Source organism: Columba livia, chromosome 6 (genome assembly GCF_036013475.1).
Source record: "Columba livia isolate bColLiv1 breed racing homer chromosome 6, bColLiv1.pat.W.v2, whole genome shotgun sequence".
Classification (NCBI taxonomy): Eukaryota; Metazoa; Chordata; class Aves; order Columbiformes; family Columbidae; genus Columba; species Columba livia.
Window position 1 is genome coordinate 11,755,118 of NC_088607.1, and position 24,730 is coordinate 11,779,847.

At 39.5% G+C, this 24,730-nt stretch overlaps 1 long non-coding RNA gene across 1 annotated transcript in view; it reads left to right on the forward strand.

Annotated features, from left to right (window-relative positions):
- Positions 1 to 14,474, forward strand: part of LOC110363279 (uncharacterized) — a 47,555-nt gene extending 33,081 nt beyond the window's left edge. Inside the window, exon 3 of the long non-coding RNA XR_002421240.2 lies at positions 13,993 to 14,474. This is a non-coding gene — a long non-coding RNA (uncharacterized LOC110363279). The remainder of the gene's footprint in view (positions 1 to 13,992) is intronic.
- The last annotated feature ends 10,256 nt before the right edge of the window (positions 14,475 to 24,730 follow it).

Consider the following 24,730-nt stretch of genomic DNA (forward strand, 5'->3'; position numbering starts at 1 on the left):
GAAATGTTTCAATAGATGTTTCAGTTATCCGTTTATTGATCTTAATGTATTTTTAATATGCAGGCACCGGTCTCTGCTAACTGAGATATATCTGCTTTTCCCTAGTTGAGTTCTACAAATTAAAAGTAACTCCTTTTCTCTTCCAATAAGTAGTATATGGTGGGCTTCTGTCTTGTGGGCAATACCTGCTATGAGCTGCCTTTTAATTTATGCAATTAATCTGTGTTCACAAAGGGAGATCTGAATGTGAGTAGCAGAATTTGGCTATAGACTGCAGAAGAAATGAGATCAGAGAGAAATGTTGACGTAGGACATTTCGCTGGGGTGGACCTCCTGTATTTTGCCCTGTATAGGAGGCCACAATCCTCTATATGACCTCTAAGGATCTATCTGAGGATCCTTACTTGGGAATGGTGACATCCCATGTTCAGGCTATTTCAGTGTTTGTGATTATACAGACTTAATTTAGATAGCTGAGTGTGGGAAGATTTTCTTATCATCCATTTTGACTATGCTTTCTTCTCTCATGGGGCCTGATTTCAAATGCTTTTTATCCCAGAAATTCCAGAGGGATGGCCTCTGGACCCAAATGCACCTCCCATGAAACACTGGATATCTACCTGCTAAAAGCATTTCTAATTACTTGGAAAAATATTAAAAATCAGTGAGGAATTTTCTTTTAGCCTTCTGGTATAGATGAGAATGATAAGGACAACATTCTGCATTGTTTTTCAATGTGGATATTTTGGTCATTAGACTGCTAGGTTAACAGGAAACCTTCATCCTGTGATGACCTGGTTTACTCCAGCCGTTACCTTTATATTTCATGTCTTGTTTTTTCTGTTGGTCAATGGGAATTATAATTCCTGTTTTGTAAAATGTTTTCAGATAACCAGTTCTGTGAAAGGGCTATGGATTCATCATAGTTATTTCCTATGCTAAGGTTCTCGAAGGAGATATCCTTTCTCCAGGCAAAACTGAGACCTGATTGTGCTGAAATATCTTTGAAAATATCATCTTTGATAGGGTCAAGGACATATTTCCAGGAGTCCCAACATGACACAGTAGCAATGAAAACAAAAAATGTGATGAGATTTGATGCACAAAGGCAAAACACAATAAGAAAACCATCCAAAGTAAGTATTATTCACACAGGAGACAGCAATCACAAGGAACAGTAGCAGTAAAGAAAATAATGAAAGGAAGATGGCTGCTTGTCTTTCACCTGGGCAGATTGTGAACAATGAGTGGAGCCAAGGAGGAAATGAAGGAAATTGTAGGTGCAAATGACAAACTCAACATCAGGAGAAATATTGGAGGTGTTAGAAGTACTAAGTGTGAAACTGGAGGGTGGTAAAAGACATGAAAGGTCCTTTGAACGGCACACCAACCAACACAGTAATAACTGTGACAGATTTTTGAGTGTAGTGAACTTGCTTAAGTAGATGGAGATATTGTTTCTTGTTACTTTTTTCCCCCTTCTCATCACTTTCCAGAGTAATGAGGACAAAAAAATGGGGGAAAGAGCTTTTCATCATAGAGAAAAGATATGTCCCTTGTGCATTATCTTTCACCTGCTCAGTTCCAGCCTGGATGTTGCTGTCAAGTATTTTTGTTCTCTAGTCAGACATCTTTAAACAGGGAGTGATTCATCAGGACAGCGGGGTGGCTGTGACCATCCTTTGGCCTGTATGAATCCACTGGATAACCACCTTGCCACTGGGAACAATGAGTCTGTTGTTTGGCAGTAGCATCGTCCCCAGGGAGGCTCCAGGGAAATAAAAGAGATCTTCCATTTGCAACCCAGAGCACTTCCACGCAGGAAGATGAGGGAAAGAGCCTATTTTTCACCCTCACCAACTCAATGCTGTTGTGTTGATACACCTTTCATCTATCTTAGCAGTTGTATACTGAAATGGATTTTCTTTTCTAATCCTGTCATCTCCTAGTTTGTATCAGTTTCAGTCTTATGCTGATTATAATTGTAGAGTTTATTCTTCCCCATGCTGATATTTTATGGAGCGTTGACATGCTTTGCCACCTCAATGCAGGACTGGCTCATGAGTCAGGGTGTTAATATCCTCATTTATACTTACACGAAGCTGGGAATACATTTCTCTTCAGAGAACTATGCCAGCAGGGTGTAAAAAGGATAATTTTCTTGCACAGTATAAAAATGATCTTTCTTTGTTCTGTGAACTTGGGGGTCTGGATTCAGAATGTGAGAGCATGTTCTTGCAAACTGAAAAAAAAAAAAAAAACAAGCCAGGATTCAAAGAACTTGCTGTCATCCTAGGGAGAGATAAGAGCTAGTGCCCCTTATATAATTAGTTGACCCACAAGTGCAAGGCAAAAGGTGGGAGCACCAATACATGCATCTATAAAATAGAGTTTTTTATTAGTAAACTGTCATATTAGTTGTCATAAAGATGCTTACAGAGGGAAAACAGCATGTTGCACTTGGTAATGCACTAAATTAAGAACTGAGAAACACAATTCATTCTTAACTCTTCCAATTTGTGTGGCTTTGGCAAATTTGCTTCTGTCTTTTAACCTGTGTCCCTCTACCTCAGCAAGTTCCTTTCTAATCTTCATGTTCACTAAACACAACACAAAAAAATATGCAATTCCGTTGATGAACTCGACATCATGCTATGATACACGTAATAATGCAATTGAAAGGATAATCATGCCTTTGTGTTAATCCTCTTGTAAGAAAAAAATTATAATCTCCCATAACAGAATGTATAGGCTGTTAACTTGTTCCTATACCAGTCTTTTAAAAGACGTTAGCCATGGAGCATTAACAGATATATTTCTCATAGTTTTGTGATTAGTTTTCCCAAAGTTATTGAAAAAAATGTATCTACGTGACCAGAGGTGGAAGTTTTATAACTATAAAACTTTCAGATCTATAAAAATGACGTATTTATAATTGAATATTCCTAGGGCATTTACTCCTTTATCACATGCATATTATAAAGATGACATGATATAATATCTGTGTACAGTGGTGGAAGCATTTGTGTATGTGTCTGTGTGTATGTTAAGCATACTATTATCATTCTAGAGGGGGACAATACCTTGCTGTTAGCTCTCCAGCAACTAGCTAGAGAAGGGATCCTTCAAATTGTGGCAGTGATTCATACAGAGAAGGCAGCAAGAGCAGAAAAAATCCTGAATTCTATTAATTATAAACAAATAAAAATTACAGACTAAGGAAAGAGGTGAAAGGTTCAGAAAAAACTCAGGAGTATGGAGACACCAACCAGAGAGACCCAGCCTGTTGCTGCATCATGCATTGACAGAGGGAGCTGGTGGATACCTTCTGCTGAAGACCTACCCAGATGGAGGAATGGGTGTGACTAAGGGAAACATCCTCACTGTGCCTGTGAATGCCTTGTGGATTTCAGCATGCAAGCTGGTGCTGGAGTGAGCCTTTGAAGAAGGACACTTCAGATACAACAGAAGACCTTCTCTGTGAGAAGGTCTAAAAAGAAGGAACTCACTGACTGTGGAGGATAATTTTAAAATAAGAAGCAGCCTGGGCTGTCTTATCTGGCATCCCAGAGTACTCACTAGGTCATGGAACAAAGAGCAGGAATCATGGTGTATACAGTTTTGGGAAACTGATATATTTAGACAAACCAAGACTGAAGGTGGCAAGGTTTATTAACCAAGTTCTGCATCAGTATGAATATTGGCTACTGGGTATGAGAGTGGTACTTAGAAATGCATTTGGACTTTGGTAACATACGTATATACTTGGCTTTCTTTGGTGACACGAGTAAATTCTGTCCTCTGTCCCTTGAAGTAACTGCTAATCTGGCTGGTTTTCAGCTGAACCACTTTTCCATTCTGATTCTCCACCTGGCCTCACAAATTCTCAGGCTGGCATCATGGGTGGTGCACAGGAGTAAGAGCAAGCAGACACGAGTATCAAAAGCTGCTTAGGCACTACTGACACCAAGTTCTAACCATTGCTAGATGAAAGACTTACCATGGCCTCTTGTGGTACAGTTGGAACCTGCCAGAAGGGTTCTCTAAAAGATGTCTTTGCCAGGGTAGGAAGACGCTTTTGATGAGCTCTTCAAAGTTAAAAGAAATAGTTAAAAGTGAGGACCCTTTACTTTCTGCAGAATTATGAACTCACTTTGTATTTTGAATATACCAGCAAAGTCACCCTCTGTATTTTGAATAACAGTTGTACACTGTGAGTTCATATTAACATCATTGTCAGTTCTGCCACTACCTCCTTGCCTTTGGGAACATGCTAGAAACCAAACTGCCTCCTGCTACCACTTCTTCGAGAGGACCAGACTCTTTCTCCTTAATAGGAAATTAGTGTCTGCATTTTTCTTTCCAAGATAAATGTATGTCAGTGTCCATCAAATTCTTACTTAAATCTGTGTCTCTGCAGCTATTGATGTTTGGAAGGATGTCACCTTGCTAGAACTGGTGCTGTGTTGAATTTTTCCTTTCTATTGGGAATGGGCTGCATTCTAATTTAAGAACCTCCATAATTTCCTTAGCTGTCATCCCAAATGGCCTTTTCCAAATGCTATGATCAATGTCAACCTCCTATTTCCAATAAAGGAAGTTCTGAACTCAGGAGTGCCAACTAGAAAGGATGAGAAAGAAATCACAAAGCACTGAAAAAAAAATGCAAAAGCAAAAAGCAAAGGAAAAGCCTGTGTCATTATACAGCTGCAGTAATCTGTGGCATGTGTGGTCTCTACTAATTACCAGCTAGCATAGAAGCTTGTTTATGGATGGAGTGAAGATAGCAATTGCTTACTGTTAATGCCTTAGCAATCGTAAAACTAATTGTACCCCTCCTTAAATGTAAATATTTAACAGCAAGTATATTCTCAGCCTTTTATTCATCTGTTTATCATTTTAGAAACAACTGGTTTATCTGGGCATGGACACATCTGAGCAGGAAAAACAAGCAATAATTACAGAAATCACAGATGTTCCAAACAGTCTGCACCAGGGGAATTTCTCCCTAGAAGTCTGCAGAGGTTTTGCCCTTATTTCTTACAGCATCTGTTAGAACAATTGGGTTTCCCGGGGATAATGCCCATTGTAAGGTCTCTGAAAGTACCATGTGCCTGGGATAAGAGTCAGTTCCAGATTAAGACATGTTGATTTCGGTGTCTGCACATCTAACTGTTGACTGTCTCTGCAGTCAGTGGAAACATCATCAGTACAGGGAGTGGAGACGAGAGAGCTGTTCAGCTGGCTGAACATAGGTGTGGACTTCAGAGGGAGGTGAGCACCCTTCCATACTCAACAGATGCTATTGACTAGATCTCTGTAAACTCCAATGGCAATGTAAGCTATTGGCTCCTGTGTCAGCCCAGTTTTGTGGGAAATAGAGGCATTTGAGATGTTAGGGTATTCAAGACGTCCACATGCAACTGGTACAAATCCAGACCTGCACTACCCTGAAGCAACATCAGGAGTCCAGGAAGAACAGCACAGCTGAAATGCCTCTACTTTGTACCAAATTCCACCTCTAATCTGGAACTGAATATCCCATGTAGGGTTTTACTATCCTGACCTTTCTGATGGTTTTGGGTTCAAAACACTCAAAATGGTATTCATCTAAATATCTACAGTGTAGATGTCTACCTCTTAAGCTGGACATCCTGTGTTCTCTCTGGAGTTTCTGGACAGAAGGAGTACTTCGAGAATATGTTTCATCCATCCTATTCTTAAGGATTATTTTAAAATTAAAGAAATAATAATATAAAAGCATATGTTTCTCTCCAGTGTTTGTAAAAAGAGTCTAAACAAGTAATTTGAAAGTAGAAACATACCAGTTTGAAACACAAGATGATTTTCATGGCACCAGATTAATGAAGCATTTGTAACTGCACCAAGTGCCTAGGTTCCTATTAAATCAGTGGTGCTATTCTAAGTGCAGTCATCTGGGTATGATCCATGAATTCATCTGCAAATTGAGAGAGGTATCTACTTCAGGATGCAGCAAATTATTTCCCAAACTCCAAGGCTGATACTGAGCAGTTTTCATTGGTTATAAAGAGAGGAGAAGGTCTCAAACTGTTCTGAGTCTTATGAATTCTGTTACACATCATCTTTTTGAGCAACTAATTTCTGCTCCTGTCAATAAGTCTTAATGCTTTTTAGCAGGTAATAGAAGCCTAAATACTTCTGCACTATGGAGAGATGAAGGTAGCCTCTTCAGTCTCTGACATTAATATTTTTTTTTGTAAATTATGATATAGCTTTCTTAATAAAAAATATCAGAAATTGATACACTTTTTTTAGAACACAATTACTCTTTGGAATCAGAGGCTTCAGCAGGCATCAAGCTGAGAAACAAATTCTTTAACCTTCTAGTCAAAGCACCTGGATCGAAAGGAATTTCCACTGTACATTTTCTTGTGGAGAAAAAACAAACAAACATTTGTTGAAACATATGTTGTGGTTCAGTAGGACTGAGCACATAAATGGCTGTGTTTGCATTTCAAAGAGAAATTTACATCTTAGTGGGTCATTGCAAGCAACTTATACAGGAGCACAGGCAGGATTTTGTTGAAGGGAGGACTACATTAACAAGTGTCACTTGTGAAGAAGGAAAAGGTTAGATGAAAAGATGCTGCTGGATTTCTCCCCAAGTTTTTGGATTGCATGGAGGGGTTTCTAGCTTGTCAGGCAGCCGGTCCACATCCTACTGAGTTCACTAAACACAGAAAGCTGCAGTGAGAAGCAGCATAGGTTGCCTCTCAGAGCAGCTCTAGGGTGCTTGTAGCTATTAGGAGCTCTTGGAGAATCTTCTGAAGACAGAGAGTTTAGAAAGAAGTGGCCTATTCCCCCACTGCTTTTGCCTAACCAGAGCAAATTTCTAAACCAGTTCATCTGTGATTCTGTGATCTGCATGGCTATGGGGGATCAGGAGATGCCTGATTGCTGTCTGCCATTTAGAAGCTCTGTGAAGGGAACAAGAATGGTTTGGAAAGGTGTCCATCAGGACACTGGAGACAGAGACAGCACATTGGAAAACACTGGTGGTTTCGGAAGGGGAGTGGAAAACTGACTACTTGCCACATGAGAAGATTTGATGCTTTCAGCTGATATCCTTACCTTTTAAAATCATGTTCCAAGTGGTGACACGTACTCGGACAATTAGCTCTGAAAAGCAGGAAGTATCATGTGCAATAGTAGATTGTAATTATGAGCTCTGCAAATTAACAGAATTCATCAGGTGGCCTTCAGTGATAGGTACCAATTCCATCCAATACTGGAGACAGTGTTGTGTCATTTTATTCCTATGCAGTTAATTTAGATTAATGCTTTTTATTGTTGGTTGTCAGCTTTGATTGATTGAACAGTAAAGTAACATTTCATTTCCCTTCTTCCATTATTGCACTTTGTGAGAAAAAAAGACGAATGAATTCACATGTTTAATTGGAGCATAGAAATATTGGTTTTGGCCCTGGTTTCAAGAACAAGCATTGAGAGCTGTGTAAAAGCACTGATTGGGTTACTGAATGTGTTAGTGTAAATCTGTAATTGTTTGTTCTTTCTGTCTGTAGTGAGTAGTTTGACAGAAGTTGTTTTTCATTGCCAGTTTATCACTTTCTAGGATTCTGTAAATATCTGCAGAAAGAACAGTCATATTCCTGCAAAGAGATTTTTCCACTGCTTCAATTTCTGTTCTCTCTCTCAATTAATTTCCCTCTTCTGTATAATCTTAATCTCACTCTCTCTGACCTATCCACAGAGAAGGGAAGAAAGCCTGAGAACGAGGGCAGGTGTAAGAAGTTAGTGCATGTGCAAACTTAATTGGATACAAGGAAGAATGTCAGTCCTAGAAGCTGATCAATCCATCAGAGCTGGCAAATACCCTCATGGACTTTTATCAAGGATGAAAAATGAACAGCACAGGAATGTCTTTTCTAGTCTTTTTCTAGCTGAGCAGGGAAACAGTTTCACTCTTCTCTCCTGCATCTCAAAATGTCATTTTGGTAGGCTCTGTAATGCTGAAGGACACCAGTGGTATTTGATCTGGTCAGACTCCTGGATGCTATAGGGAGTTGAGTTCAGTGGAATAGCCAGTTAAACTGCTTGAAGTAATGAGGGAGCTTCAGACCTTGAAACCACTGTCCATAGCACAAGGCTATAGGTAAGTCAGAATAAATTATTTGGAGTGAGGTGTACCTTCTGCAGAAAGTGTGGAGAAGATATTTCAGGTCTGTAGGCTGCAGGGCTTGGGAAAACAGGAAAGCTAGAAAGAGAACTAGCAAGAGGATAGTAAGAGGAAATTTTGGTGGATAAAAACCATAAACTGACAGGCTTTCTGATTTCTGTCAGTGATTTTTGACCAAGGACACTACTTACTTTGGTTTATTGCTACAGTGCTCAGGAAAGACAGAGCCTGGGTGCATGCTTTAAAACAGAAGAGCATACACTGAGGAGAGTACCAGTCTCATATCACTGGTGATTTTATTTTTCTCTCAGAGCAGATGAACCTCCAGAACACCATATAATGAATCACAGTCCAAAACATAAGGAAAACAGATCTGGGTTGAGCAGACTCATTCACAGTAAAACTGTTTATTCAAGATGCTAAATACCTTCAAAATGAACCCATGCCCTCATTTTCTTAAGAACTGGAAACCAGGATTAATATCTGTGCTGATCTAACCTGAGTGTTCCTAAATCTCATTTTTAAAAGTTTATTTTTCAAAGACAAATTTGTTGTAGCTATTTTATGAAAAACCAAAACCAACAAACAAAGCAAACCCCACCACTAAATACGGTGCCCTACAATCGTGTCTGACCAGATTTGGAGGATCTTGCAGAGGAGATGCTGCTCATCATTGCCCACTCTGCACTTTTAGAGCCCTTGCACTAGCAGCCACTAGACAGACCTGAAATGCTAAATTAGCAGATTTCCTTATGTCATGGTAACATACTTCTTGTTAACTCTTTCAATTTGTTATATTTTTCCCTGAAATAAATTTAGTTCTGGTAAAGATTCCTGTAAAAGGCACCATGACAAAATGCAGATGTCTGTAGTGTCTAAGCACAAGAGAGGCTCTGCTAATTATACAGGGCTGTGCTGTGTTTTCTGAACAGTTGTAAGGGCAGGCTTAGGGATATTGGGTATTGAAGCAAGAAGTGATGAGGCTGTGAATGCTGTCCAGTGGGACAGGCAATGAGACATGTCATGATGTGGCATATACTCCTCCATCTTTTAGAGTCCGAAGAACTAAGGGTGATTTCAGAAGATTAATTTTTTTTTTTATTTCCTTGCTCTAAAAGTGCAGAAAAATCTATTGCAGTCCATAGGGGAAAAGCAACATATTCCCATCTACTTCTACCAATGGATAAGGAGTCTACAGCTTAGGAGGTGGTAAGTCCAGGAGGAGTTCAAAATCCTGACTACTTTCTCCTGTGCATATTAAAAATTTCCTTAGAAGACAGTTTCTTATTCACTTTGGAATTTTTTCGCTGCAATCAGGTCATTTTTATCTCTGGTCAATGAGTTCTGTTGTTATTGGAATGCAAGCCATCAAACCTGTCTGGTCTCTCTTTTCCATAAAAAGTAAGCCTATGGTTTTCAAAGTGGAAACTATAAGCCTTAAATCAGTGCTTTGCTAAAAGTGCACTGGCAAGAGGATTCTGTAAAGTTTGGAGGTGAAAATGGCAGCTACCTGGAAAGTTATTTTGTGAACTCAAGTTGATATAAGGCAGATAATTCAGGAAAGGATTAGGCACTTACATGAATATGAATAACATCAGCAATTGCACTGGCAAAGAGAAAATTTAGAGGGGTTATCAATCCTTATGCTTCAGACCAGGAGGTCATTTCTGGGAAGAAATATTTTCCTACCTATATAGCCCTTAATCCTCAAAAGCCTCAATGTGTGACATCACCCTTTAAAGCATTTCTGTGTTGGGGATTGGCTCAAGGAGCACAGACATGAGTCCACCAAGCAACTGTACGAGCAGAGCCCATTTTAGTTGACATAAGTAGGCCTTAGTTAGCTTGTCTATTAGGCCGTGGGAAAGGGGGGAACGGAAAAGTACTAACTAAGGCAGGGTTAGGATATTTTTGAAGAGATAAGAGTCAGAAGAATGTGGGATGCGCATAGCTAGCTAAACCCAAGTAGGTGGAGTAAGTAAATGTGCTTAGCCTATTAGATAGAGACAAGTATGCATAATTATGGTATTTGGTATAAATGCACGCTATCTCGGGCAATAAAGTTGAAGTATGCTTTATCACTCATATTGAGTCGGCTGCATTTCTTCCTCCGTCCGCTCGGGTCTGGAACTCTGATGGGACTTTTCTCTGCATTTCTGAGTGACTTGGAATGAGAGGCACAACAAAATTCAGGGTGAGGAGGGATGAGTTTCTTTAGGAGGTTAGGAAGGCAGAAGGGCTGGCAATTCCCACTGATCTCCACTAGTCCTGAAGCAGAGACTTAACAGTTCAGCTGTTTTTCTAGGAAACACTGAAATGTGAATTGCTGTTGCCAACTGAAGGGCAATAGATCTTTTTTAAGTGTGGTGAGGGTCTCTTCCAGGTTTTCCTCAGGGTTAAATACAGGAAACCTTTTCACTTCCCACCTTTTGCCCAGTGAGCATTTTGCTAAGTCACCACTAAATCATGAAGCACTGGGAATAAAGTCCTCCTTTGCTCCAGCTGTACACACCACCACCTGAATTACGAGCTCCACATCTAGATACTGGCTACTTCTGTCCTGCTCTTCCCACTGCAGCATTACACTCCTTGGGGAAACAGAGTCATTAACAGTTTGCACAACTGTGGTATTAAATCAATACAGAAAAATTTATGGAAAGACTAAGAGAAACAAGTTTATACTGTAATGACACCTTAAATAGTCATTTTCTGTTGCCTTTCTCAGAAGGCACAGAAGAAGGTTTTATCTTGGATGTAACTCTGCCGATGTATGTAGAGCTGCACTGGAAGTTAGTCCCTTGTGATGTTGTCTCTTCTGAGGGGGGTCTTATCTTCAAATTGCTTAAAGTACCTATTCCACAGCCCAAATGATAAAATAAAGCTTTAGGATCTGGATGTCCTCCAGGTTTCCCAGTAGGAGTATTTCATTGCCAAAAATACAATCCAGCCTTATGCTTGCCAACTCACATTTGCCTTGATGTCTCAAATGTGATATCCTCGATTTCATCAGGAGATTCCTATCAAATATGAGAGACAATGAAGCCAAAGGAATTGTTTGGAATTCAAACCCTCTTAAGCGCAGCATTGTATCATGGTGAAGCCACTAGCTGAAATGAAGACTGACAGTTAATTTCTTGAAGTACTGGAAAAGAAAAGACATCTGCCATGATGGCTACTGGCTTCCACAAGCTGATGGTAATAGACTATGAGGCCCTTTACAGCTAAAGAAATTAATTCTTTTTTTCTCCGTAATATACCCGTCATTTTCTATATGAGAAAATAGGTTTTTTACGATCTACAGCATGGCTATTTTGTCTTCCTATTCCTTCTATGTCTGCCTCTAGACAAAATCTGCTTTCCACAGATTTTACAAGTTTTACAGTCTAGTCTACCTTGTGATGAGGCAGAAGTGGGTTTGGCCAACAACAAAACCTAAACTCGAGAAGGTTTGCTCAAAACTTTGTTTTGTTCTGTTTGTCTTAGTTAAATATAAACAGGAGATTTCTAATTAATAATGTAATAATATACATATAATTATAATAACAAAAATAATCCTTCTCCACATGACATGGCATTTCATAAACAGCTATTTCCTTCCCTGACTCAATGAAAAATTCTGCTATCTTGAATCCATGACAGAAAATCACCTAAAAGGCAAAGAAATGGGGATGAAATTTAGGATCAGTAAAAACTAACTGGGAATTTAATAAGCAGCAGAGCAGCAGCCAGGATGTGTGTGTATTTGTAGTTGTCATCCACCAGAACAGCAGCGTCTCCCTATACCCAGCCTGGTCCTCTGGGTGCCTGTGGCTTCCTTGGATTCCTGCCTGCTCTGACTTGCTCCCCGTCCCTCTTCCAAGGTAACCAGCCCTTCACATCTTGCTTCTCTACTCAGGCAGTTCAGTGAAACTTGGAAAATGTCACTGTTTCTGGGACTTATCTCCCTCTTTCAAATGTGGTTTAAACTGCAAATATGTTCAAAAGTAATTAAGGGAGGAATGACGGACAGTTTGACAAGGCAACTGATTTCCTAAGGAAATCAAGCTAAAAAAGAAAAGAGGGGTTGTAATGTAAAAATAATAATTTTTTCCAAAATAAAAACTTATTTTGTTCCCTTGAGCATCAAAGATTAGCAAAAGCTGGAGGAATTTTAAATTGCAATTTAACTTCAGCACTCACACTAGTAGTTTACTATTGAATTGTCAATTATCTTGGTATTTTTAATTAACTCTGCTTTTGGGCTCTTGTACAATATTTATTTATTCTGTTTTTAATGAAAAAAATGGAACATAATACTTAATGGATATAAAGCTGGCTTTCCATGAAGGGAAAATAAAAACCATAAAACTAAAACATAATTTAATCCAACATTTGAAGTTTGTTTGTTTGGCTTTTTTTTAATATTTTCCATCAGTGGGGTCTGGCAAATGATGGGAAAGTGATTGTTTTCTAACACATGCTGTAGTGTTATTCTTTCCTGATCAATGCATTTTGTAGGCTTTTCTGTTGGGCTCATTTGTATAGTCTTTTTACTCTTGTTTGGTGAAGAACTGAAGGTGCAAAGAGAAGTGTCTGAGACAGCCCATGGTGTGTGTCTGTAATTCTTCAGATAGATGCAACATCCAAAACCAAGGTCACAACAGTTCTCAGAGGGGAGAAGAAAAGACTTGGCTACATAAAGGTTTGACCAGAGGATAGAAAACCTCAGAACCAGAGCATGTAAAATGCAACAAACATTGACAAATCCTCAGACTCCCTGTCCATGTAAATGCAGGAGTATGCAGGGTGCAAACTGGTCATGAAGTGCAAGAGCGATGGAGTAAAGGAGGCTTCCTCTCCTTTGGCTTCAGCCAGAGGTTGCAGGATCATCTTTCCCACAACACTTGTATAAGGCTGTGTGTGGGGTTACTTGACTTTCATGCTGGGAACTGGATTGAAGATCTACAGATCTGCAGAGTGATCTGAGAGGCAGAGCATCTCTATATTGAGACTATAACCTTTCGTATTCTTTATGGCTTGAGAGAAGAGAATTTTTGTGTACACTGTTTAGTGGGTTACATTCAGAATGCTTAAGCAGAGAAAGACTGAGACCTGTATTGCATGAAACTGTAAACAGATAAAATTAGACTTTAAGCTAGAATGTATCTGCCTGAGATTTTCTTCCTCCATACTAAAACAGGCAAATGTTTTCCTGGAGTACCAGAGAAGTGGTATCTGTATCAGGAATTCCTCATGAGCTTTCTGACACGCTAAGGTGAAATCTCCTAAAATCTGATGTTGAGATGAGATTTTGCAGAATCATAGCCAAAAAACCTAACATTTTTGCTGCAGCACAGAACCTTTGAAATGTTATATTTAACAATTCCATGAAACTGGATTCCCAAGGTTTATTTGTTTTTCTCTCTCTCTGTATGAGTTACAACAGTATTTTAAAATGTTCTACTGTAAAAAGCAATATTAGGAAAGCGTTATTCTAACACTAAATTTCAAAACTTTTGACCACTTCTTCATTTTAGAGCTGCTTTTTGGATGTAGTTCTTTCAAAAGTTCCTAGGGATGAGAAAACAGCAAATAGTGTCCTGAACTATTTTAATAATCTATGATTGATGACTAGACACATAGAACTTTTTGTAGGTCTTAAATGATGATTTTTTTTTTTTTTTTAATTAGACTGTGTCTTTGAACAACATCCCACATCACACTTTTAATCTTTACCAAGAGGCAATTTCCTCTCCTTGCACTGTGATGGTGTCTTTCTGTTGCCAGCAATAAATAAACAAATACCAGTAACCTAGTTTTTTATCATCTTACAGTGTTACATTGCAATCTGAACATCCTAGAGCCATGAAGATAACTGAATTAGTCGATGGACATTTGCAGATGGCAGTCAGGTACCAGAATTTTCTTCTGTGTCTCTTCCCTTCCATATGGAAATTTATCAATAATCAAGGTGTCTGCAACATAATTTTGTAAGGAAACAGACCAGTCAAACCCATGCCTGAAGGGGTCTTGATAGAAATTATGATGTGCCTGCTGGGACTTCTGTTACAAAGGAGGAAGGAGAGACTCTCTTTCTTTCATAATGAGCCCTTATTGGATCATAAGCAAAATTGCATTCAAGATCTTCAACTACAGAATTAGACATATAATTATTGATGTGCAAATATATCTTATATAGACTTCTGGAAGGCAGAATGCCTTATATTCAAAAATACCCTTTTCATGGCTCCTAACTGCTGTTACCGAAAAAAAAAAAAACAGAAAAAAAAAAAGTGATAACCAGGGGAATTGTTAACATGAATGTACTTTATATATCAACATGCCTGGTGTGTGTACATCTATACCTATCACATATTTGTGGGTTTATATGTGTGTACATATATATATGCATGCACAGTACTCAAAAAAAGTAATGTAGATGTTGTGCTAGGGAAATTTGGGCATCTGGGTATGATTTATATCTTCAGATGGACTAAAGAGATTTTTCTGTTAATTTTGACTTCCGTATATCTCTGTAACTGGGCTTCTAGTGGGTTGTATCAGTGTGTGCCCTTATAAGCTGGTGAAAAATTGTGACCTCTATGGAAATGCTAATGGCACGCATGCAATATACAGAACTGGAGATAAAATCTGTGCAGAGGAGACCTTCAATAGGCTGGGTGGAAAGCAGTGGGGAAGATGAAACGCTTGCTACAGATTTGCACTTGGTTTGGGAGTTGAAACATTTCTGAAGGGTCAAAGTGGGAGAAAGAAGAGTCACCAAAGTGAATTGTGTAACAATCTTCATGACTGTGCTTTTCATTGCATGCGTGGATGGTCCTCCAGCTTATATCTGAAATCTTCACCCACTCTGAACTGAGTGGTAAAACAAACAATTAACTGCTCAAGTCTCCTTGTAGAGTTGTAAAGTCGTTGACAGTGTTTCTGTCCTCAGGGGGTGGAAGTGAAGAATAGAAATGTCTTAAGGTAATAATTGCTTGCAGTCAGTATAGTTTGATGTTAAACTGCAATAATTGCAAAGGCTTTCTCAGGAACAGCCAAGTCTTAAGTATCTGTCTGTGCTGCCTTCCCAGGCTCTTTTGACTATTTTTTGGAGCAAAGTGCCCACATGGCTGTACTGGGTTTGAGTTGCTTTGGTAGCAATATGGCACCGGATCCAGCCGCCCTGTTTCAGGGTGATCAAACTCATCTTTTAGAACTTCTGTTACAGTGATTATCAACATTTTCTTTGAGAAAACTATTTCCCTGTCCATACTTTCCCTTAGAATTGCTGAACTTCTAGGTCTCCACACCTGCTTCCGATCAAGCTGGGATCAATATGAGATTGCTGGTTCTGGTCACTGTCAATGAACCAAAGAGCTAGCAAACTTCTTTCTTTCTCTCAGTTATTTTTACTATTTCCTTTTTCAGAAAAATAGCAGCGAAGGAAGGGTCTGCAATGGCAGAAGGAGGACTGTTTTGAGAAGCAGTTGGCTAAGGGTTTGAATATTTGTCTGATCCATTTCCCAGGACATTATCTGTGTACTTTCTCTCTGTCCTTACTCAGATTTGCAGTGTTCCTGTAGCAGGTGAAGTGCTGCTTTGTGCATTGCCAGTCCCTGAAATGTCTAAATCAAAATTCTCTGGTGTGTTGAATTTTGACATTATTATTCAGTAAATCATTTATCTTCCCCTCATCTGCTCTATCTTGATATGTCTTGTTGTTAAACAGCCAATGCCTCTGACACCAGATGAATGCAGCCCAGAAATCCAGGCATGGTGAAGCACGCTCAGGAACAGAGGTTGCTCCAGAGGCAGCCCTCACCGAGCGTGTCTCCAGACACATTAACAACGCTGCATCTAGAGCTGCTTATCAAGTGCCAAAAGTGGCTCCTGAGGTGCTGTTGGATATGCTTCTAACTCTATTAGACTGTAAAGAAGAGAAAGAACCAGTAGTAGGAGGGGAGCTGGGAGACCAAAGGCAATACAGGCTAGAATTTAAATCCAATAGTTACACACTATGTCAAAATCCCCTTAGCTTTTCAGTGAATGATCCTCTGGTCTGCATTATTAATTCACCAATTTGGAGGTACTTCTCCAGCCAGTAAGGTTCATTCAATCTACTTATGCATTTCTCTGAATCTTGGGTCTGACTTCGGGTTGAGACATTGCTAACTTCCTATAACAAATCTGTGGTATTTATAGAACTATTTCGGTTCGATCAACCTGTGCCATGGCCAGAAAGGTCCTCATCTTTTAACATTTTACAGAAAGGAAGCACCTGTTGTGAACCCAATGGTTCTTCAGTCAGTTCGGTCTCTTTCACTCGATTACTTTTGATGATTAACTCAGCTCTGCAACCTAAAGCATGCTTTGCTTAAGAGCTGTGGCTGTACTACCCTTTCAGAGCAAGTTATGATGCTTGTGAAAGTTTTTCAATCATGCTCCAAGGTCCTTTGGGACTGCTAACATTTGTTTATTAAGCACTTTTCTGATAATGACTTCATTTTGACATCTCTGTGCCTAAGACCACACTGTACTGGGCTTGATGATAGAATTAGTGGGGAAAGGCCTATACTCAGTGATTGTATGACAACACACCATTTTGATACCTCTAAATCCTCTGCCCATTTCTTTGACAATACAACCCTTTTTGCATGGTTAGTCATCAGCCATTGTGCTTAGGTGGGTTCACACCTGAACAATCCTTCACTCAGAAAAAATCTGAAAAGGGAGGAGGGCAGGAAGATGCAGCTAGAAATGGTCAAACCATTATTTGAACTCAACATTTCAAAATCACCCCCTTATTTTCCATCTTTGGGATGTTGTACACCAATTCTATAGGAACACCTATTGGCATACCCCTGTGGAGGACTGTTCTATACATCTATAGGACCTGTTTCAGTTCAGAGAAAAGCCACAGCAAAAGCTCACACTGAGTTTATTAGTCTGAGGATCAAGTCTCTCCTCGGATAGCTGTGTTACAGCAATTTGCCTTGTTGACACTTGGGGAAGGTGGAGCTGGTACAATTTGGCCCATTTAAAAAACAAATATTGCTGTCCTTCATAATAATCTTGTTTGTTGCTTTACAGTTGCTTCTGTCAAACACTGACAAGTTGGTGGGATTAGTGGGATGGTTTTGGCAGGGTAGCTTGCTTCTTCAGGTTCTCCCACCCCTCATCTGTCCATTTCAGCAAGTTTTTCTAAATTAGTGGCATTTAAAATATCATTTTAAAGGGGGAAAATCCAGTATTCAGAGGTAGCAAAGCAGAAAGCTGAAGATGCAGTGGCTTTTACTTTTTGTGTCAAATTTAAGATCTGTCATCAAGAAAAAACAGACAAACAAACAAACCAACACAAAAAATGACTGCCCCAAAAAAGAGGAAGAAAAATAAAAAGGAAAGAGCTTTCCTTATATTAAATGTACCCATGTCCATTTTCCAACCTGCAAAACTAAGGGTTAAGCTGTGAATTTGGAATACAAAACAGGCCATTGAAAGATAAAATCTATGGCAAAAGACATCAGTAATGTATACAGGGGACTGATTTGGGGAGATACAGGGACATGGGAGATGCTGTTTGAAGACATATGGGCAATTTCCTGGTGAATGTCCCCAGGTACTGTAAGAGTGAGTGTCTACTACTGTAGGGCTGAGGCTGTCTACTACCTTTTCTAGCTTCTCCAGTTTCTCTTTAAATAAATGCAGGCAGGTTTTGCTCAAAAGTTTCATGCTGTTGAATTGGTGTACAACCCCAGAAAGGAACACCATGCCAGAGTCCTTGAGCTATGTCAGATGCTCAGTCCATCCTCACTCCCTGCAGCTGCAACAGGCAGCGTTTGACACAGGTACTGCTCTGGAGCAGTTAGATCTGATGGAGTGGAAGATGGAGCAAGTGGTGGATCCCAAATCAAGTCCTGTATCCAAAGGCTTTAATGCATTCTGTGTGTATGACCCTAATCCAAATGTGGTTTCAGATCTGCCTTCAGAGGAACCAATTTGCTGCGAAAACAGTTTAGGGAGATCATTCAGCCTGATGGCACAAGTTTCACAAGCAGTACCCAGGTGCCACCAGCTTGGGTATTGGTGTAAAACTCCAGCCTGATTTCACCGCCTCTTTTCTTATTCCATCTTGATAACTGGCATAGGTTCTGTTTATCTATAATAATAGACAGTTTTTTCAGTTGTTGCCCTTTCAGTGTGTGATGGCTATAAACCACTGGTTACAAAGCCTGAACATTTAATAATCTAGTGGCATTTAAGGAAAAAGTTTGCCAAGCCCTTGAAAGAAACATGCCACTGAAATACACAAAGAAACAAGTGCAACTTCCTTGCTGTTAAAGCGATAAAGAAATTAACAGCACACCAGGTTCCAAAATCCCACTGCTGTTTTGAGATATCTCCTTTTTTCTCCCTTTTTTTTAAATTCTTCTCTCCCTCCACAATGTATAAAGGTAGCTGCAGTTAAAGGGATGGCAAGGCGCAGAAAAGATATTGCTTCCCCTGAGTCTTATGAAGCTGATATCAATCTTTTATTTCATAAACTTCAGGCCTGTTATTACCCTAAAAGCGTGTTCCACGGCATTTAATGTGACACTGATGAGAATACAAATAAGGGGAAGTGAGGGAGATGGAGGACAGGGAGAGAAGAATCAAATAATGTTAAATGAGAGGACCTGAACAACACTTCCATATCCGTTGCCATTGAGGAGAGTTTAAAAGGGGCCATGAAACCACAGAGCAGCTGAATTGTGTTTGGGGGCCGTAAATCAATTTAAGCTGCGGCAGTGAGGGAAAAAATACAATCTGAGGAAGGTGAGAAAAGGAATTTGGATTATGGAGGCATGAAGGCTTGTGTGTGAGCTAATGAGGCATGATTTCACTGAGTGTTGTGTGGAAAGTCGGGGTATAAATGCCCCTGAAATTGGGATTATTTGGAGTTTAAAAAGAAAAAAAAGAAAAAAAAATGCTTTGCATTTTCTAAACTTTCACTTGGAGGTGTATGAAATGCTGATTAGTTGTATGCCATGTTTATCCAGTGCAGAAACCCATTGAGAATTACTGCACGTATATGAGCCATTTTTGGTTTGGGAAGTCCTTCAGCTGCAAGCTGCTAAAGGTGGGAGAGTATTCTGAAGAAGTATTACTACATGACTGTCTAAGGCTTATATTTCTTCCTTGGCATCTGGTTTTTTTTTGCTTTCAGGCATGTGATCCCAGGTGGCCTTGACTCACTATGTTCACTGTGCCTATTACCAGCCTTAATACCAGAATCACTAAGATTTTAGGCATGATTAGAGATTATTCTTTGGAATAAGTTTACCCTGCCACATGCACACGCCAAGATAATTTTTGCATATTGCTCGGAAGCAGTCAGCTTTCCTTCTTAGCCCCACAGGCAGAAGCCAGGATGGAAGAGCAGGATCTACCAACATCATGGCCTTTCTGGAGACTGGTCTTTCATTGCAGCAGATATGTACACGAGGCATTGTTCAGCACTAGGCTGATCCAAGGCCAAGTGTGTTTTTTGCAGTACTAGAGCTGGACTTTTAGATGGACTTCATGAGGCCATGTCCTGGGGGAAAACCAGGGTGGCCTCACTAGAGTCTGCCTTGACCTATCTCAGCTGAAGATCAGACCTACAGTGTTGTTGACAGAGATGGGCTCACCAGACTGCTGTAGTGATCACGCAGGGCACATAATCCAGCTGCAGTGCCACAGGGTAACAAGCTAAGCTTTCAATTGGCCCATGAAGTCACTCCTATCCCCAACATACATCCTCAAACTTTATTGTTGTGAGGAAGTTTACAGGACCACGAAGACAGAAGAAAGTAACCACCTCTGAACAGAACCTGCAGGAGAAGTGGTGGACCCACTTCTTGTGGACCCAGGCTTGAATGCAGTCAGATCCATGATGTCTTTCTGTTCATCACATTTTTTCCAATGTGATGTACCATCAGCTCTTGGGAGACTAGTTAAGGAATCTGAGAAGTCAGTTCAGCAGCCTTTAGAGAAATTGATGTCAGCGCTTTTGAGAAGTGTTGCTGTGAACAGGATGTAGCTGAAATGGTGATAAATTACCTGATACTGATATAGGAAGCAGCACTGCAGGCATCCTCTTGGCAGCCCTTCCACACTCCCTAAATACTCCAAAAATATATTATTTTTTTTTTTTTAATGAATTGTACCATATGTACAATGTATTATCAGTTCTTAGTTCATAATTTCAGCTCAGGTACCCTGTGCCAAATTTGCATACATGCATATCAGGGAAAACTATGTCATTTTCAAATTACTATTCTGAATGAAGATTCAGATTATGTACATGAAGATTGTATGTAATTTTCCATATATATGAAACTTTTCATATAACTGAATATATATTTTGATAAGAAACAAACTACTACAACTCAGCTTTTGTCAAAAAAGCTATAATACTGTTTAGAAACAAGAAAATGGTGATAAAAATTGCAGCAGTCAGAGTATCTGTTTTGAGTTTTGATGAAATGTAAAATTGGCTGAAGTTATTTCAGATTTCTGCAAGACTGTCTTGAAATGTCAGTATTTGATGAGATTTTTCAATAGCTCTTCAAGTGACACAAAGTACTCTCATATCAACCTTAGAAACTCCAACTTATGCAGCTGTTCCTACATCAGGAATTTCCTTCACAAAAATAATTCACAGCTGAGGACCAAAACAGTTCTTCAAGGCTATTAGAAAGAGAAAACAAGTTTCAGGAGAGTTTGCAAGTCTGCAAAGCAATGCCTTTCTCAGATTTTTTTCCTGACTGAATGCTCAGTGGAGGAAGAGGGAATATCTGTTGCTGTGTTTTGAAACAAACAAACAAACCCAAACCAAACAAAAACACCCAACAAAACCAAAACAAAAGCAAACCAAACATTGACAATGTAATCTGAAGGCTTAATCCTGTGACATTTTGGGGTAGAGTTTTGCCCCAGACATATAATTTACATTGATTTAATGTTGCACACCTTTCAACTCCTCCATGTGTAGGCTAATGTCTGTTAACGCTTTGATAACTTGAACTACAACTTTTTATGGGAAGAGACTGTGGTCTTTACTCAGTGCTCAGTCTGTGAGTCCTTAAGGATTTCAAGAAGCACAATGATAAATTGGAAAAAAAAGGTACTTCATGATGTTCAGGTACCCTGTTTGATTTCTGGGGAGCTGTTCTTGAGAAGTCACGGAGTTTACCCAGTGCCAAAGTGGTACATGGACAACAAATGACTTCCTTCCAGATTTGTGATCATTTGTGGCCTCGGTACATCACATACAGCAGAAAAATCTTCCCATGTATCTATGTACCCACATTTAATCCTATGTTTAAGATGTCAGATTTTTGAACAGCAAAACCCATCAATTCCTGAATAGAGACACCCCAACACTATCAAATCATTCCACAAAATCCCCAGATATTTGTTTTTTCCCTGAAAAGCATTCCAAGAGAGAAAAAACACTGATGAATTTCATATGTGCATACATATATATTTTTTTTCCCCTAAATTCAGGAATAAGCCATCCTGAAATCCTCTGCAAAAGCATGTTTTGGGGCCACTTCAAGTAAAGGCAGGAAAATCACCAGAAGTGTCCTAGTTGTGCAAAGAAAAGCTATAGCAATGGTGTCACTAGGTCACTGCCTGTCTTTCTATAATGGTCCCGTGGGACCTTTGTGCTGTGACAACCCCCAGCCTTTGTGATGAGGTGGTGGTTTTTTAATTTATTTCCTAGCTGCTTGTGAATATTTTCGTGGATTTTATGAGAAGAGAGAGTTTGCCCTCTGCCTCTCTCTCCTTTAGTGGATGTTTCTGTTTGCCTGATTAACTTTCTCTTTTCCTTGTACAGTCTTCATTCCCTTGCATAATCCAGGAAGCAGATCAATTTTCCTCAGAGCTGATGAAGTTAGTAGCAGTACAGGGTGAGACAGACCAGGACATGATGTAATTATCCCCACATTTGTGAGAGCAGGAATTTATTTATGCCTTCAAAGCTGATAAAAATCCCCACTTGTTTGTGGGACGATTCTGCCAGCACCCAATAGGTGGCAGAACAATTTTCACTGAACTGAAATAGTATGTTTAAAAAAGGTCCTTCAGGAAATAGAAACAATTTTATTTTATTACTTAAAACTTGATTCTGCTGAATACTAAAAGACCTATCTAATAGCAATACATTTTTAAAGTAATGAAATATTTATGGCTGGAGCCTTCAGCAGAGGAACAGTAGAGTATGTTTATTTTGCAGCTCAGTAAATTATATATATACCAAGAATCAAATTGATGCTTTCAGTTGATCATGCTAATCCAAACAAGCTTTCTTTATGCTTTTTAATCTGGAGAATTTGTTTTCCATTCCCATGCACATAATTATCAAAGCATCTATTAAACACTATAAATAAATCCAGGCCCTAAAATTTGTCTCCAGAATCTAAATACACAGTATGACTGCAGGGCGTATAATTTCTCAGCAGAGTCTGGTGTATTTTTCACTCTCCCTGGGCCCTTTCTAGGCCCTTAAATGAAAACTGCAGTGATAGCTAAATAAATATTTGCTAAATAAGAACATATATATTGAAATTTATGCAAAACTGTTGAGAAGTATGTGGCAAAATTTCCACCTCTGTGCAACAGTAAAGGGTGCTTGTGGCTTTCCGTATGCTTTGCCAAGTCCAGGATGGACAGGAGCAGGATTCAGTTTTGACACTTTTTGTCATAACTTGTATACAGGGGAAAGTCCCAATGTGAACTTTCTACAGACAAATTCTTTGAGCATTTGGAAGGAGAGGGGCAAATCATATGGAAATACAGTGAATACTGCTGGCCAGCCAAGCCCTGCTGTTGCTTGAGCTCAGCAGAGTTCACCCCAGCACAAGTTAATAATTTGAAAAATGCAATGTGCAAAAGAGAAAAATAAAAATTCAGAAAGCTTAGGGGGCTTGAAAACTCAGATAAAACCTCAGAAAACTGTCAAAAAATAAGGATCTCAATTTATGTGAATGTATGTTTACCTGTGTGTGCACATATTTACTCAGAAATGTGGTAATTCTTCTGCTTCCTATCAGCTTTCCTGTTATCAGTGCTCATTGCTGCAGGCGCATAGCATAAACTGCATGATCTAATGCTTGTTGAGTCTCACAGGAGAGTCAGTGGCATCAACTTGAGCTGCCTGTTGGATTTGTGCTGGAGGCTTCTCCTGGTCACATCACTCCAATGAAGCCATTCAGCCAGTGGTCACTAAGGGGGACTTGAAGGTGGCTGGATGTGATGGTATCATTTTCACTTGTTGTTTGCTATTGAATCTGGTGAACTTCAGGTGTGCTAAACCATAAGAAGGAAGAGGCATGGATGTTGTGACAGGCAGAATAAAAAAGAGAAATGAAAAGGGTGACTCAGAATCAGATTAAAGGTCATCAGCAGTGCCATCAGAATCCCGGACCTGCTCTAGGATTCATAGAGAAGCATCCTTATCACCAGTGCTGCATTCGGATGGTTTTCCTCTCTCACACTTTCCTTCAGCACTGGAGCAGGGGCAGCCTTTATTAGATGAACATGGCTTCTGTTTCAGCATAAACTGTTGGATTCTCACCATGAATATTTCATAGTCACGCCGGTAAAGTCCATGACAAGTTAATTCCCATTATCCAAAGAAATGGCCTAAGTAGCTTTTAGGGTCCTTTTTTAAGAAGCTAAATGAGGAAAAAATATCACTAGAAAATGTGCAGAAAGCAAAAAGCGTGGTATTGCTTCGCTGGTTCTTTCCAGCTGGATTGGTCTCTAATGCTGAACATTAATTGGAAAATAACAGCATTCCTGCCTGCTTTTAGAAAATCAATATGAGTTTTTCTGTCCCCCTCCCCCTGTCCAGGTTAATTCATTACTGGGATATTTTTAGACAACCGAATAAATAAAAACAACCCTTTTCCAGTCAAAAATTAATAACTATAACCAGCCAGAAAGACCTTCCAGGTGCCTTCAGTGTTGCTCACTGTAGTCCTTGCCAGTCCCCCGCCCCAAATCACTTGTCAGCCATTCCACAAAACTGGATATGCATCTGATGGTCCTTTGAACTGGCACAAGCTGGAGGATCAATGGCTCTGTTTGGCAAGGGCTGAGCTGCTGGACGTTTTGCAGCACCAACATCTTGGCAGCACCACTTCAGTACATGGATGTTAATGCCAGTTCACCATTCCCTGTTCACCAAAGCAGGAGAAGAGAGGACAGAGATAGAAATGCGAAGAGGTGACGTCATATTTCACAGAAGATGTCTCACAACATAAGCAAACATTAATTCTAACAACATTGGTTTGCTTTTTTTTTTTTTAATACACAGTCCTACTCAAATCCCCCTGGATCTAATTAAAACTTTGTTGGCCACCCACCAATCAAGATAATTACATTGCCTGGCAAAAACAACAGCAACAGAGACAAAATAAGATTGTTCAGAGAGATGCACCTATGTAACAAAATAAAACAAAACAATACAGGAAAACAGTCCAGGCCCCATGCCTCATTTATTTATTTTTGCCTCTTTTGGAAACTGAGAAAAAGAACCAA